Raw genomic sequence first — 15,134 nt, 5'->3', positions numbered from 1 at the left:
CTCCAACAATGACAACAACAACAAACAAACCACCTTGAAGACACTGATTAGAAAATATAACTGAAATTTTGTATACCTTGAAGTCTTGAAAGATTTCTTAAACAAGACATAACAAAGTTGGTTTTGAAGAAAATACTAATACATGTGACTATGCTTAATTGAGAAAACAATAGAAGAGATCAGAAAATAGATACCTATAATCCAAGATTTAATTTTGGATTACAATAATTTTAAAGTGCTGATTTTCCCTATTTAACCATAGAACATTTATTTATTGCTTTTTTTTTTTTTTTTTTCAGACAGTCTCCTTCTGTCACCCAGGCTGGAGTACAGTGGCATGATCTCGGCTCACTGCAACCTCTGCCTCCCGAGTTTAAGAAATTCTCATGCCTCAGCCTCCCGTGTAGCTGGGATTACAGGCCTCCACCACCACACCTGGCTAATTTTTGTATTTTTAGTAAAAACGTGGTTTCACCTCATTGGTCAGGCTGGTCTCGAACTCCTGACCTCAGGTGATCTGCCCACCTTGGCCTCCTAAGGTGTTGGGATTACTGGTGTGAGATACTGCGCCCAGCCTCATTGCTTTCTGAAGTTATCCCTTTAAGATGCAAGTTCCATGAGAAGGAGAAACTCATCTCTTGTTCACTTCTGTATCCTCAATGGCTAGAACTCCATTCTGTGCAGACATGGAGCTTAATATTTGTTACTGAAGGACGCTTTCCGATGGTGCACTTTTATTGTTTGAAATTTAAGACTGACCAAGGAACGAACTAACAGCAATTATAAAATAATCATTAATTTGATTTGTTATGAGAATAATTCACCCTCAACTGAATAACACATATTCTATAAAATTTTAAAAAGATAACTAGGCTAAACAATGGAAGAAAAGCATACTTGCAGAAGATAAAGAAAAAGTTACAAATGCTGAGAATAAGTTAACCTGAAGGAAAAATATTTTTTAATTGAACACCAGTAAAAGGTATAATAACAAAGATGTACAATGGAAGAATGTGCCTTATATTTTATTAGGAAATCTCCATGATGTTTCAAAATACTGTGTAATTTTAAATTTAGCCACTCAAAATACCAGCCACACAAACAGACACGAACACATGCACGTTTATATTTATATTGTATTTTGAAGTTTATACATTTATTGTGTCTGAGGAATTGTACTGAGAGGGAATGAATAGGAGATGTATATTTTATTATGTGGCTGGCAGACAAACTCAATTTTACTTATGTATGCATTTTAAAAATATTTTATACTAATATATTTTTTAAATTAAAAAAGATAATAGTAGATATAAATGAAATGTATACTTTTGTAAATGTCTAGTTTTATCAAAAATATCAAACATAGAGCATTATTTTTAATTATAAGAAATGTGCATATTATTATGATGTTTTTCATTGAACTTTAATGTGTCTTCATAGTACTTTAATTATGAAAAAGTGGGCACCGTCTGTAATTAACAAGGCAAATCTAAATTGCTTTATAAATAAAAATGGATGATAATAATACTCACACAATCTGTGCCTTATACCTTGAGTTTAGGTACAGAATAACATATAAGGCATCTTTCGGGGTGACACTTAGGGCCCTCTGAGTTTTGAATTGGCCTTGAATTATCTTTCACAGATGGTCAGGTTGTTAAGCAGATGGCTGTTTCCCTGACCTTTAAAATCTTTGTTTTTCTTTTTATAATTACCTGTGGCTTAAAATGGATCAAGTTCTTCATTTTGTATAATTAGCTTTTATATTTCTATCATGTGTCTGCTGTAAAATATTAAACAAGTAAAAAGAGTGCACATATTTATAAATGAAGGATTTGAACACAATATATTATTTTCTACAGGATGAGAAACTTCTGAGTGGAGTAACATTTCTGAATAAAAATGCATATGCATTTTCTAGCAGAGTGTGTTGAGAAGACAGACACATTTTCTTTTTCTATGTCCTGAAACTGAATGTTATCTTTCACAGAGATGTTACATAAGAAGGGGGGTCAAGAGAGGTTTTAGTAGAAGTAAACATCCCATTTGCCATAATTAAGAGAGAGCTTTTTATAAAAGGCCTGTGACTTCATCTGTACTGAGGGTTGTTATGTCAGGCATTGATCTAGACAATGTATTCCACAGAATTACTACTTCATGGAACATCTTGTTACTAGAGAACATTGTGTATATCCAGAGCTTGCATGTTTGTGAAAATAAATCCAAATACCTATATGTGTCTACACGTCTATAAATGTACATGTACACATCTATACATGCATGCATAGGCATATGTACATATACATGTATATGTACAGATGTGTATATATATGCATATATATCATAATATTAGTGCAACCCTCACATTAGCATAACATAATTTTTTTAATTTTTAATTTTTGCAGGTACATAGTAGGTGTATATATTAATGGGATACATGAAATATTTTGATACAGACATGTGACACATAATAATCATATAATGGTTAATTGTGGTATCCATCACATGTATACATACATATATGTATACAGAGAGGGAGTTGATTGAGTTTGTGGTTGATCGATTAAGCATTTGGATATATAATCCAAGGAAGAGGATGAGATGAAGAAGAAAAAAATACATATTATGTATATAAATTTTTTTCTCTTTTAATTTAAGAGCAATTACCATATGCACCATTCATTATTGTAGTAGATATTTGGAAAATACATACAGAGTCCATATATAAATACATTGACATTTGCCCATCATGGAATGCATTGATTCTAAATTTCGTCATGACTGGCTGCTTCTCATTGTATATTCCCTTGTCATCCTCTTCCCCACACTCAGTTTTATGTCCTTGTACTTCTCACAATATGAGATTAACTCATTTGTGTCTGCTTACTTGGTAGTTTTATTTCTTCTTCTAGAGGATGTAAGCTCTCTAAAGTCAGGGACTGTCTTTGAATGTTATAACATTATCTCCAGCATCCAAATTAGTTTCACACAGAAAATAAGCACTCAAAAATGTTTTCTTTACTAAATGAATAAAAAGTAGTCAGTGATTTCTGCATAATTATAAGCCATTTTTTTAAAAACCAGATGAATGTTTTGGCTTAAAGTTTTTTGAGTTTCTGGTTGATTTTGGTCATTTTCTAAATTATTATGTTCATGTTGAATCAAAATTCTTTTCTGCTATTGGTTTGTTTTTAACACAAAGGATAAATGCTTGAGGTGATGTTATACCACATTTATCCTGATGTGATTATTAAGCATTTCATGCTTGTGTCAAAAAATTTCATGTGAACTATAAATACATACACCTACTATGTGCCCATAAAAATTAAAAATTAAAAAAATATGTTATGCTAATGTGATGGTTGCACTAATATTGTGACTTACATATTTATGAAAAACAAGTTTGATTTGTATTTTTATCAAACATTTTTAACAATTACATTATAAAAATATTTAGGTGCTAATTCTCCCTTTTACTAACCTTCTGTGTATGGAATAAACACTCTAAACACCTAATATGCACCTCAGTTTTTCATGTTGTGCACAATTGTTCTTCTGTTTCAGGTGAAGTCTATTATATGAAGCAAAATCAGAGAAAGTAAAGGCCAAGTTGATAAGCTTTTTTTCAGTTAAATTTACAAATCTTATCATGACAGTTCCAATATTTAAAATATCCATCTGTATTTATACTTTTTCATTAACTTATCTTTGTTGTTAGACATAAAAATAACATAGAAAAGAATAAATATTATAATATTTCTTTAAAAGTAAACATTCATATTCAATATATTTAAAAGCAGTATACCATTGTATTCAGTTTTATTTTCACATTCGAGTCTCCCTAAAAATAAGGAATATGAATACAGCACTAGTGATAACATTAATTTTCCTATTTCTCATGAGACTTCACACTAACCATGGGGAATTAAGTTGTTTAGACAATGTTGTCATTAAATACCCACATACATACCTATAGGAGGGCAATGCCTTATTTCTCAAAGACTAGGATTCATTCTTATCTACCAGCTTCTAACTATGTAAGCTTGTGCGAGTTTATGTACTTAGATTGGCTAAATTGCAGTGACACACCTTGCGTAGTCCTAAAGAGAATCACGGGCACAATGCATGTGACATTCTGCTCTTACCAGGCATGAAGTAAGGACTCTAATTATCTACTATTATTACTTTATTTTTACTTTGTCTTTTATTATATGTATACTGTTGGTTGCACAAAGACCTCCTTAGATTCTATAGGCAAGGATATTGGTTTCCTTCTATTTGGTTATTAAGGCCACCTATTAAATAAAAAAATTATTAACCAAATTTAATAAAAATATAACTTTTACTTAAAGCTTTTGAAATGTATGTACAACATGCCTTTAAAGAGAGCAAAGTTGAGTAACTGTCACATTAAAATTAAAAGAAATTCATAAAGAGCACTAAAATATTGACACTAGTTGATCTAATGATTTGAGCTATCTCTAATTTTCTTTTTTTCTTCTATTGTTTACCTCATTTATTTTTACCATTTTGTTTAATACGTTCATTGAACATTTTTCCTGTTTTGGCTACCCTTTTGATTTGGGAGAAATCTCAAGATAGGCAGAAGCCAACCAAGCCATCTGTTATGGAAGCTGAAGAAGGCTGGATAATCCCTTCCTTCTGGCAACATGTTACCTGAGCTCAACAGCCATGCCTTCCCTCTCTCCCACCCATGCCTTCCCTCTCTCCCACCACTAACGACTTGAATCTTGAGTAAATGAAGCAAAAGCACAATGACATTTAGAGATTTTTGATAGCAGAATCAACAGAGTGGAGAATCTAATAACACAGTACCAAGTGTGCCAGTGAAATGGAATCCAGCAGGACAATGGCAGCAGTCCAGACATAGCGGCCACAGTGCACAAGGCCGTGAGCGTCCTGTCAGATAGCAGCAGTGCTCTGAGGTGGATAATCATGGAACTTCTGTGGCTTTCTTGATTTTTATTTAATTCTTACTGAGCTTGATTTTCAGCAACCTTTTCCATGTTTGGAGCAATTGAGTTCTCTGCCAATAAATTTCATTTCTGTTTAAATTAACTGAGTTATAATCATATTCAAGTGAGAATTGTGACCTATTCAGAATTATATGAGATAAATCAGTACTGGGGCAAAAGGAGAACATGGAAATCCAGCAGCCCTTGTTATGCATTTTTCCAGCAATTAATAAATGTCGCCTGAAATAAAGTTTTCACTAAAGGTCAGCCGTTACGGAATCAATGTCAACCAGTTCTACACAGCACATATGTCTCAAGGGCATGGAAAACATTGGAAAGTGTGATAGCAATGGATAGCTGAAGGGAAGAAAATGACAATCTAAGGGCCATCGTTTCTCAACTGAAGTGATCTGAAGCCTTGCAATAGTATTGCTTTAGAGGATTTCTGCTTTAGAGTATCTCTTTACTGAGGCAAATTAATGCAATTTCTCATACTTGATGTGCAACTTAATCTGACAAATGGGCTTCCTATATATCAATAAACAGAGAACACAGGAAGCAAATGCTACAATCACAAATTTATGTATGTGTGTACATATACATGAAGACAGGTCACAGTACTCCTTTGCTCTGTGACTTAAGTTTATATTACTGTCTATTTTTTAAGCAAGGAGAGATATTGATTGTCTTTCCAGGATATCACAGATCTGTTTTTTATCACAGATAAGTGACATCTTGCTTAAGTATCCTAATAAACAAAATATATGATCCACTTTAGATGTATTGGTTAGGCACGTATATAACACATAATGGAGATACACCCCAAGAAAATTAATAAGTCTGCTAACAAATTGGTGACATTTTTGCAGTGTCAAGCCAAAGTAAAAATCCCGATGCTATACTTTCTACTTTGACTCTCCTACCACAAAGAAAAAGCAACCATTATTTGTAGGCCCCACTGATTCTGAAGGGAATGTTTGCAGTATTTTGGTTCTAATCATATTAAAAATGAGGAACTTTTGAGACTCAAAATGTGAAGTTTTGAGCCTCCTAAATGAGAGCTCAGCAGCTAACTCTGGACTGGATACACAGATCTGAGATTGTTGATTTCGAATTCATAGTTCGTGACCTGACTTTGGATCAGCTGGAGGATTGAGTCTCACTAACATTCTGAGGGGAGGAATTACAGAAGGGTCAGGATGGGGAACCTAATTCATATTTCAAAAGCACATCCAATTTCTAATCTTCTGGGAAGCATGTCAAGTCTGACAAACCAAAAAAAAATTTGATTTTTAGCAATCTGATCAAGCATTTAAGTATCTCTGATGAAGAAAAAGTGTAAAATAATAGCTAAAACAAAGACTCTGAAACCAGATTGCCTCATTCAAATTCTGGCTTTGCCATTAGCTCTGTGACCTTGATCAAGTTACTTTTCTTTTGTGCCAGTTTCCTCTTCTGTGATATGGGGATGCAGTATGTACTTAGTAGATTAGCTATAATAATTATGTAATATGCAAAAATGCTAAAGAGATTTCTGATAGAAAGTAGATTCTCAGCATGTGTTAGTCATTAGTTTTGCACTTTTTACCTAAAGGCATTGGCTATAAATATTTATCTTCATATTTATTTTCTGTCGTATAGTGAATGATTTATGGTATTCGTTCACTAGATCCTTCTGGAATGAGGTGATTTATTACTTTAAAGTATACTTCATCATGTTTAAGATTTATGAAACTAACACTTGGAAGAATTCATCATGTAAAACTACCAATAGCTAAATTATCTTGACAGTGGATACTCAGTATATCATTATGAATCCTAAATAGAGAAGAGCACTATATCCTAAGGCATCACATCTAACTCTAGATTTGATTTCCATATCAAACAGTCACGACTTCTGTTAATTCCCGAGTTGCTGACTGACCACAGGCAGAACTTCCTAAGAAAGTTTTACCTTTACTTCTGCTGAGCATCATACTGTGCTTTGAACCAGTAGGTTTTTCAATCTAGCCAACAGAATTTATATCTGTTACATTTCGCCTTTCAAATTTAGCCTGCTTCTTACGTCTGTGAAGAACTTTGGAGATCCTGACTCTGTCAGAATATTTTGATATAAAATAATTTTTTATGAGAATTAACTCTAACAGATTTACTTTCTTGATGGACACATTAAGACAAATTTCTGAGATTGTTAGCTCATTTTCAATCCTCCAAAATATATGATAATATGAAAGTTATTGAGAGAAAGTCTAAACTTACTTAGTATCTTTCAAAAGAAACCAGTCTTCTCTATGTGAATTTTGAAAATCAATATTGTGTTAAATAATCTCTATTTACCTAGTTCTTTACTCTACCCTTGACCATTTTGATCAATACCCAATGCTCTAGTTGAGTGACTTCTATAGACAGAATTACCCAGATACCCAGATAGTTTCTAATTGGATTGGTCAATGGGAGACACTGAGAGGAGAATGAAGAATGAGAATCAGGGAGCACAGGGTATTAATTTCCCATGCATCCTTTCCCCCACCATGCTGCTGTATTCATAGTAATGATGTTCCTCCAGCTATAGCCAGAAGACCCAGAGCAACATGTCCTTCCAAATTCTGGTAACCTTATACATTTATTGCTTTGTCGGGCCTAAGGTAAACTAATGGCTATCTGTTATAACTATCAATGAATATTTCAAAACCCTTTGTTAGCCCACTTAGTCCTGCCTATATTTCTGTATCACTTGTATAAATCTGATTTTTAGTAATCTGATCAAGCATATAAATACCTCTAATGAAGAAAAAATGTCTTATATTATCATTTAAGTTCTGTTGCTCTTTTTTTTTTTGGCCAGGAATCTGATTGCTACAATCACCAATTTATGTAGTTATGCAAATATTCATGAATATATATTCATTTTTCTTTTCGGTGTCTTGAAATTCAGCATAAGTTATTTGTCCAGTGAAAACGTTTTATAGGCATTTTATTGATAATATGAAAAAGTACTATTACTATTTTATAAATTATGTTATATATAATCTTATTTTACATAGTTTAATAGAAACGAGTTTGTTATTAGTATTATTCATAAAGCCTCATATGGTGTTGTTACATACTTTGATTAACAAATAACATTTATTTCAACCTTTAATCTGTAGATTTTACAATGTAAGCTAAAAAGATTCCTTCAATGATACAGTCTAGATGCAGTAAGTTAGGAAAATCTTATTAACATTTTCTGAAAACACAAGGGAAACAGGAAAAATAGAAATGGATAAAGATAACAAAAGAGAAAAAATATTTAACCTACACCAAAACAAAAGATAGTTGAACTGCTTTTGAAACACATTGAAAGCATTTCTCAGCTACAACTTTGGCAAGGGAATATGAGATCTGTCAGCAACTACTCATTATTCATTCAAATTCATATGACTTTTAAAACTAGGCTCCTGCTTCTAATTGGTATGGGATCAAGTTCTCTGCAACTGTTGCTAATTTATTTTTATTCTAAGATTCACTCTTGGCTTTTTATGCTCTTAAATTTTTAGTACAAATACAAAAAATGAAATTCATAGAACTTGCTTTATTAATCAAAAATGGCTCATTTCACTAATTGGAAACTGAAGTTATCTTCTTCACAATAATTTTATTCAAAAACATTTCATTTTCAATTCCACCATAAATTGATTGTATACTTTCCAAGAATAGGAAGAAATTAGAAATAACACATTGTAAAAACCATACAATTTATTTATTAATATAAACATATTTATTCCATTCTTTGAATATGTCACTTTCCTTTTTAAAATATAAGAAAGTGAGAGAGGTTGTGGGTGAAATTAAATATTCATTAGGTTAATTTAAATCATACTTACAGTCAATAGTATGACATTATATCACATGTAACTGTGGATCACTTTTAATGTCCACTAGAGTGACTTTCAAGAGGTATTTTTTCAAAATCTTGGAAAAGTGAATGATATAAAAGCTCCATCTTTCATTTTCTTGAAATGTTGGGTTTAGATACATAGCCCTTTTCTTGGTGTCTCTTAAAATGGATGGAAACAACCTAATTAGTACAACATGGGTGAGGAGGATAGTTTGGAAAAGTTAACACGCAATATCTGAAAATGTTGACTTTGCAATTGTATCTTGAGACAACTGAATGTGAAAAAAAAAGGCACGATTTTCCTATGTGAAGAATACACTGATGACGCTCCAGAAATAATATAGCAGATGTTTGAAATTCTAAATACATTTTAAATAAAATTGGGATTAAGTTTAAAGAGACTGGCTGTGGAATAGAATATTTTACTTTCTAGAGATATTCAAGCTTAAAAAAAAAGGTCCATTTTACTTACCACTATATATCATGCAGAGATTGACTGGATTTTTTTGAGAATTATTTTTATTAAGATGGTAAAAATGAGTCTAAATATTTTAGGATAGCTAATGTTATTATGAATGAAAAATATGATTTTCGGTCGGGGGAGGAGCCAAGATGGCCGAATAGGAACAGCTCCGGTCTACAGCTCCCAGCGCGAGCGACGCAGAAGACGGGTGATTTCTGCATTTCCATCTGAGGTACCGTGTTCATCTCACTAGGGAGTGCCGGAGAGTGGGCGCAGGTCAGTGGGTGAGCGCACCGTGCGCCAGCCAAAGCAGGGGCGAGGCATTGCCTCACTCGGGAAGCTCAAGGGGTCAGGGAGTTCCCTTTCCAGGGGTGACAAACGGCACCTGGAAAATCGGGCCACTCCCACCCGAATACTGTGCTTTTCCAACGGGCTTAGGAAACGGTGCCCCAGGAGAGTATAGCCCGCACCTGGCTCAGAGGGTCCTACGCCCACGGAGTCTCGCTGATTGCTAGCACAGCAGTCTGAGATCAAACAGCAAGTCGGCAGCGAGGCTGGGGGAGGGGCGCCCGCCATTGCCCAGGCTCGCTTAGGTAAACAAAGCAGACTGGAAGCTTGAACTGGGCGGAGCCCACCACAGCTCAAGGAGGCCTGCCTGCCTCTGTAGGCTCCACCTCTGGGGGCAGGGCACAGACAAACAAAAAGACAGCAGTAACCTCTGCAGACTTAAATGTCCCTGTCTGACAGCTTTGAGGAGAGCAGTGGTTCTCCCAGCACGCAGCTGGAGATCTGAGAACGGGCTGACTGCCTCCTCAAGTGGGTCCCTGACCCCTGACCCCCGAGCAGCCTAACTGGGAGGCACCCCCCAGCAGGGGCAGACTGACACCTCACACGGCCGGCCAGGTACTCCAACAGACCTGCAGCTGAGGGTCCTGTCTGTTAGAAGGAAAACTAACAGAAAGGACATCCACACCAAAAACGCATCTGTACATCACCATCATCAAAGACCAAAAGTAGATAAAACCACAAAGATGGGGAAAAAACAGAGCAGAAAAACTGGAAACTCTAAAAAGCAGAGTACCTCTCCTCCTCCAAAGGAACGCAGTTCCTCACCAGCAACGGAACAAAGCTGGACGGAGAATGACTTCGACGAGCTGAGAGAAGAAGGCTTCAGACGATCAAATTACTCCGAGCTACGGGAGGATATTCAAACCAAAGGCAAAGAAGTTGAAAACTTTGAAAAAAATTTAGAAGAATGTATAACTAGAATAACCAATACAGAGAAGTGCTTAAAGGAGCTGATGGAGCTGAAAACCAAGGCTCGAGAACTACGTGAAGAATGCAGAAGCCTCAGGAGCCGATGCGATCAAATGGAAGAAAGGGTATCAGCCCTGGAAGATGAAATGAATGAAATGAAGCGAGAAGGGAAGTTTAGAGAAAAAAGAATAAAAAGAAACGAGCAAAGCCTCCAAGAAATGTGGGACTATGTGAAAAGACCAAATCTACGTCTGATTGGTGTACCTGAAAGTGACAGGGAGAATGGAACCAAGTTGGAAAACACTCTGCAGGATATTATCCAGGAGAACTTCCCCAATCTAGCAAGGCAGGCCAACATTCAGATTCAGGAAATACAGAGAATGCCACAAAGATACTCCTCGAGAAGGGCAACTCCAAGACACATAATTGTCAGATTCACCAAAGTTGAAATGAAGGAAAAAATGTTAAGGGCAGCCAGAGAGAAAGGTCGGGTTACCATCAAAGGGAAGCCCATCAGACTAACAGCGGATCTCTCGGCAGAAACCCTACAAGCCAGAAGAGAGTGGGGGCCAATATTCAACATTCTTAAAGAAAAGAATTTTCAACCCAGAATTTCATATCCAGCCAAACTAAGCTTCATAAGTGAAGGAGAAATAAAATACTTTACAGACAAGCAAATGCTGAGAGATTTTGTCACCACCAGGCCTGCCCTAAAAGAGCTCCTGAAGGAAGCGCTAAACATGGAAAGGCACAACCGGTACCAGCCACTGCAAAATCATACCGAAATGTAAAGACCATAGAGACTAGGAAGAGACTGCATCAATTAACAAGCAAAATAACCAGCTAACATCATAATGACAGGATCAAATTCACACATAACAATATTAACTTTAAATGTAAATGGACTAAATGCTCCAATTAAAAGACACAGACTGGCAAATTGGATAAAGACTCAAGACCCATCAGTGTGCTGTATTCAGGAAACCCATCTCACGTGCAGAGACACACATAGGCTCAAAATAAAAGGATGGAGGAAGATCTACCAAGCAAATGGAAAACAAAAAAAGGCAGGGGTTGCAATCCTAGTCTCTGATAAAACAGACTTTAAACCAACAAAGATCAGAAGAGACAAAGAAGGACATTACATAATGGTAAAGGGATTAATTCAACAAGAAGAGCTAACTATCCTAAATATATATGCACCCAATACAGGAGCACCCAGATTCATAAAGCAAGTCCTGAGTGACCTACAAAGAGACTTAGACTCCCACACATTAATAATGGGAGACTTTAACACCCCACTGTCAACATTAGACAGATCAACGAGACAGAAAGTCAACAAGGATACCCAGGAATTGAACTCAGCTCTGCACCAAGCCAACCTAATAGACATCTACAGAACTCTCCACCCCAAATCAACAGAATATACATTTTTTTCAGCACCACACCACACCTATTCCAAAATTGACCATATACTTGGAAGTAAAGCTCTCCTCAATAAATGTAAAAGAACAGAAATTATAACAAACTATCTCTCAGATCACAGTGCAATCAAGCTAGAACTCAGGATTAAGAATCTCACTCAAAACCGCTCATCTACATGGAAACTGAACAACCTGCTCCTGAATGACTACTGGGTACATAACGAAATGAAGGCAGAAATAAAGATGTTCTTTGAAACCAATGAGAACCAAGACACAACATACCAGAATCTCTGGGATGCATTCAAAGCAGTGTGTAGAGGGAAATTTATAGCACTAAATGCCCACAAGAGAAAGCAGGAAAGATCCAAAATTGACACCCTAACATCACAATTAAAAGAACTAGAAAAGCAAGAGCAAACACATTCAAAAGCTAGCAGAAGGCAAGAAATAACTAAAATCAGAGCAGAACTGAAGGAAATAGAGACACAAAAAACCCTTCAAAAAATTAATGAATCCAGGAGCTCGTTTTTTGAAAGGATCAACAAAATTGATAGACCACTAGCAAGATTAATAAAGAAAAAAAGAGAGAAAAATCAAATAGATGCAATAAAAAATGATAAAGGGGATATCACCACCGATCCCACAGAAATACAAACTACCATCAGAGAATACTACAAACACCTCTACGCAAATAAACTAGAAAATCTAGAAGAAATGGATAAATTCCTCAACACATACACCCTCCCAAGACTAAACCAGGAAGAAGTTGAATCTCTGAATAGACCAATAACAGGAGCTGAAATTGTGGCAATAATCAATAGCTTACCAACCAAAAAAAGTCCAGGACCAGATGGGTTCACAGCCGAATTCTACCAAAGGTACAAGGAGGAGCTGGTACCATTCCTTCTGAAACTATTCCAATCAATAGAAAAAGAGGGAATCCTCCCTAACTCATTTTATGAGGCCAGCATCATCCTGATACCAAAGCCTGGCAGAGACACAACAAAAAAAGAGAATTTTAGACCAATATCCTTGATGAACATTGATGCAAAAATCCTCAATAAAATACTGGCAAACAGAATCCAGCAGCACATCAAAAAGCTTATCCACCATGATCAAGTGGGCTTCATCCCTGGGATGCAAGGCTGGTTCAATATACGCAAATCAATAAATGTAATCCAGCATATAAACAGAACCAAAGACAAAAACCACATGATTATCTCAATAGATGCAGAAAAGGCCTTTGACAAAATTCAACAACCCTTCATGCTAAAAACTCTCAATAAATTAGGTATTGATGGGACGTATCTCAAAATAATAAGAGCTATTTATGACAAACCCACAGCCAATATCATACTGAATGGGCAAAAACTGGAAGCATTCCCTTTGAAAACTGGCACAAGACAGGGATGCCCTCTCTCACCACTTCTATTCAACATAGTGTTGGAAGTTCTGGCCAGGGCAATTAGGCAGGAGAAGGAAATCAAGGGTATTCAAGTAGGAAAAGAGGAAGTCAAATTGTCCCTGTTTGCAGATGACATGATAGTATATCTAGAAAACCCCATTGTCTCAGCCCAAAATCTCCTTAAGCTGATAAGCAACTTCAGCAAAGTCTCAGGATACAAAATCAATGTACAAAAATCACAAGCATTCTTATACATCAATAACAGACAAACAGAGAGCCAAATCATGAGTGAACTCCCATTCACAATTGCTTCAAAGAGAATAAAATACCTAGGAATCCAACTTACAAGGGATGTGAAGGACCTCTTCAACGAGAACTACAAACCACTGCTCAAGGAAATAAAAGAGGATACAAACAAATGGAAGAACATTCCATGCTCATGGGTAGGAAGAATCAATATCATGAAAATGGCCATCCTTCCCAAGGTAATTTACAGATTCAATGCCATCCCCATCAAGTTACCAATGACTTTCTTCACAGAATTGGAAAAAACTACTTTAAAGTTCATATGGAACCAAAAAAGAGCCCGCATCACCAAGTCAATCCTAAGCCAAAAGAACAAAGCTGGAGGCATCACACTACCTGACTTCAAACTATACTACAAGGCTACAGTAACCAAAACAGCATGGTACTGGTACCAAAACAGAGATATAGATCAATGGAACAGAACAGAGCCGTCAGAAATAATGCCACATATCTACAACTATCTGATCTTTGACAAACCTGACAAAAAGAAGAAATGGGGAAAGTATTCCCTATTTAATAAATGGTGCTGGGAAAACTGGGTAGCCATATGTAGAAAGCTGAAACTGGATCCCTTCCTTACACCTTATACAAAAATTAATTCAAGATGGATTAAAGACTTAAATGTTAGACCTAAAACCATAAAAACCCTAGAAGAAAACCTAGGCATTACCATTCAGGACATAGGCATGGGCAAGGACTTCATGTCTAAAACACCAAAAGCAATGGCAACAAAAGCCAAAATTGACAAATGGGATCTAATTAAAGTAAAGAGCTTCTGCACAGCAAAGGAAACTACCATCAGAGTGAACAGGCAACCTACAAAATGGGAGAAAATTTTTGCAACCTACTCATCTGACAAAGGGCTAATATCCAGAATCTACAATGAACTCCAACAAATTTACAAGAAAAAAACAAACAACCCCATCAAAAAGTGGGCGAAGGACATAAACAGACACTTCTCAAAAGAAGACATTTATGCAGCCAAAAAACACATGAAAAAATGCTCACCATCACTGGCCATCAGAGAAATGCAAATCAAAACCACAATGAGATACCATCTCACACCAGTTAGAATGGCAATCATTAAAAAGTCAGGAAACAACAGGTGCTGGAGAGGATGTGGAGAAATAGGAACACTTTTACACTGTTGGTGGGACTGTAAACTAGTTCAACCCTTGTGGAAGTCAGTGTGGCGATTCCTCAGGGATCTAGAACTAGAAATTCCATTTGACCCAGCCATCCCAGTACTGGGTATATACCCAAAGGACTGTAAATCATGCTGCTATAAAGACACATGCACACGGATGTTTATTGCAGCATTATTCACAATAGCAAAGACTTGTAACCAACCCAAATGTCCAACAATGATAGACTGGATTAAGAAAATGTGGCACATATACACCATGGAATACTATGCAGCCAT

The sequence above is a fragment of the Pongo abelii genome, chromosome 4 (genome assembly GCF_028885655.2).
Source record: "Pongo abelii isolate AG06213 chromosome 4, NHGRI_mPonAbe1-v2.0_pri, whole genome shotgun sequence".
Classification (NCBI taxonomy): domain Eukaryota; kingdom Metazoa; phylum Chordata; class Mammalia; order Primates; family Hominidae; genus Pongo; species Pongo abelii.
This window is presented reverse-complemented; position numbering follows the sequence as displayed.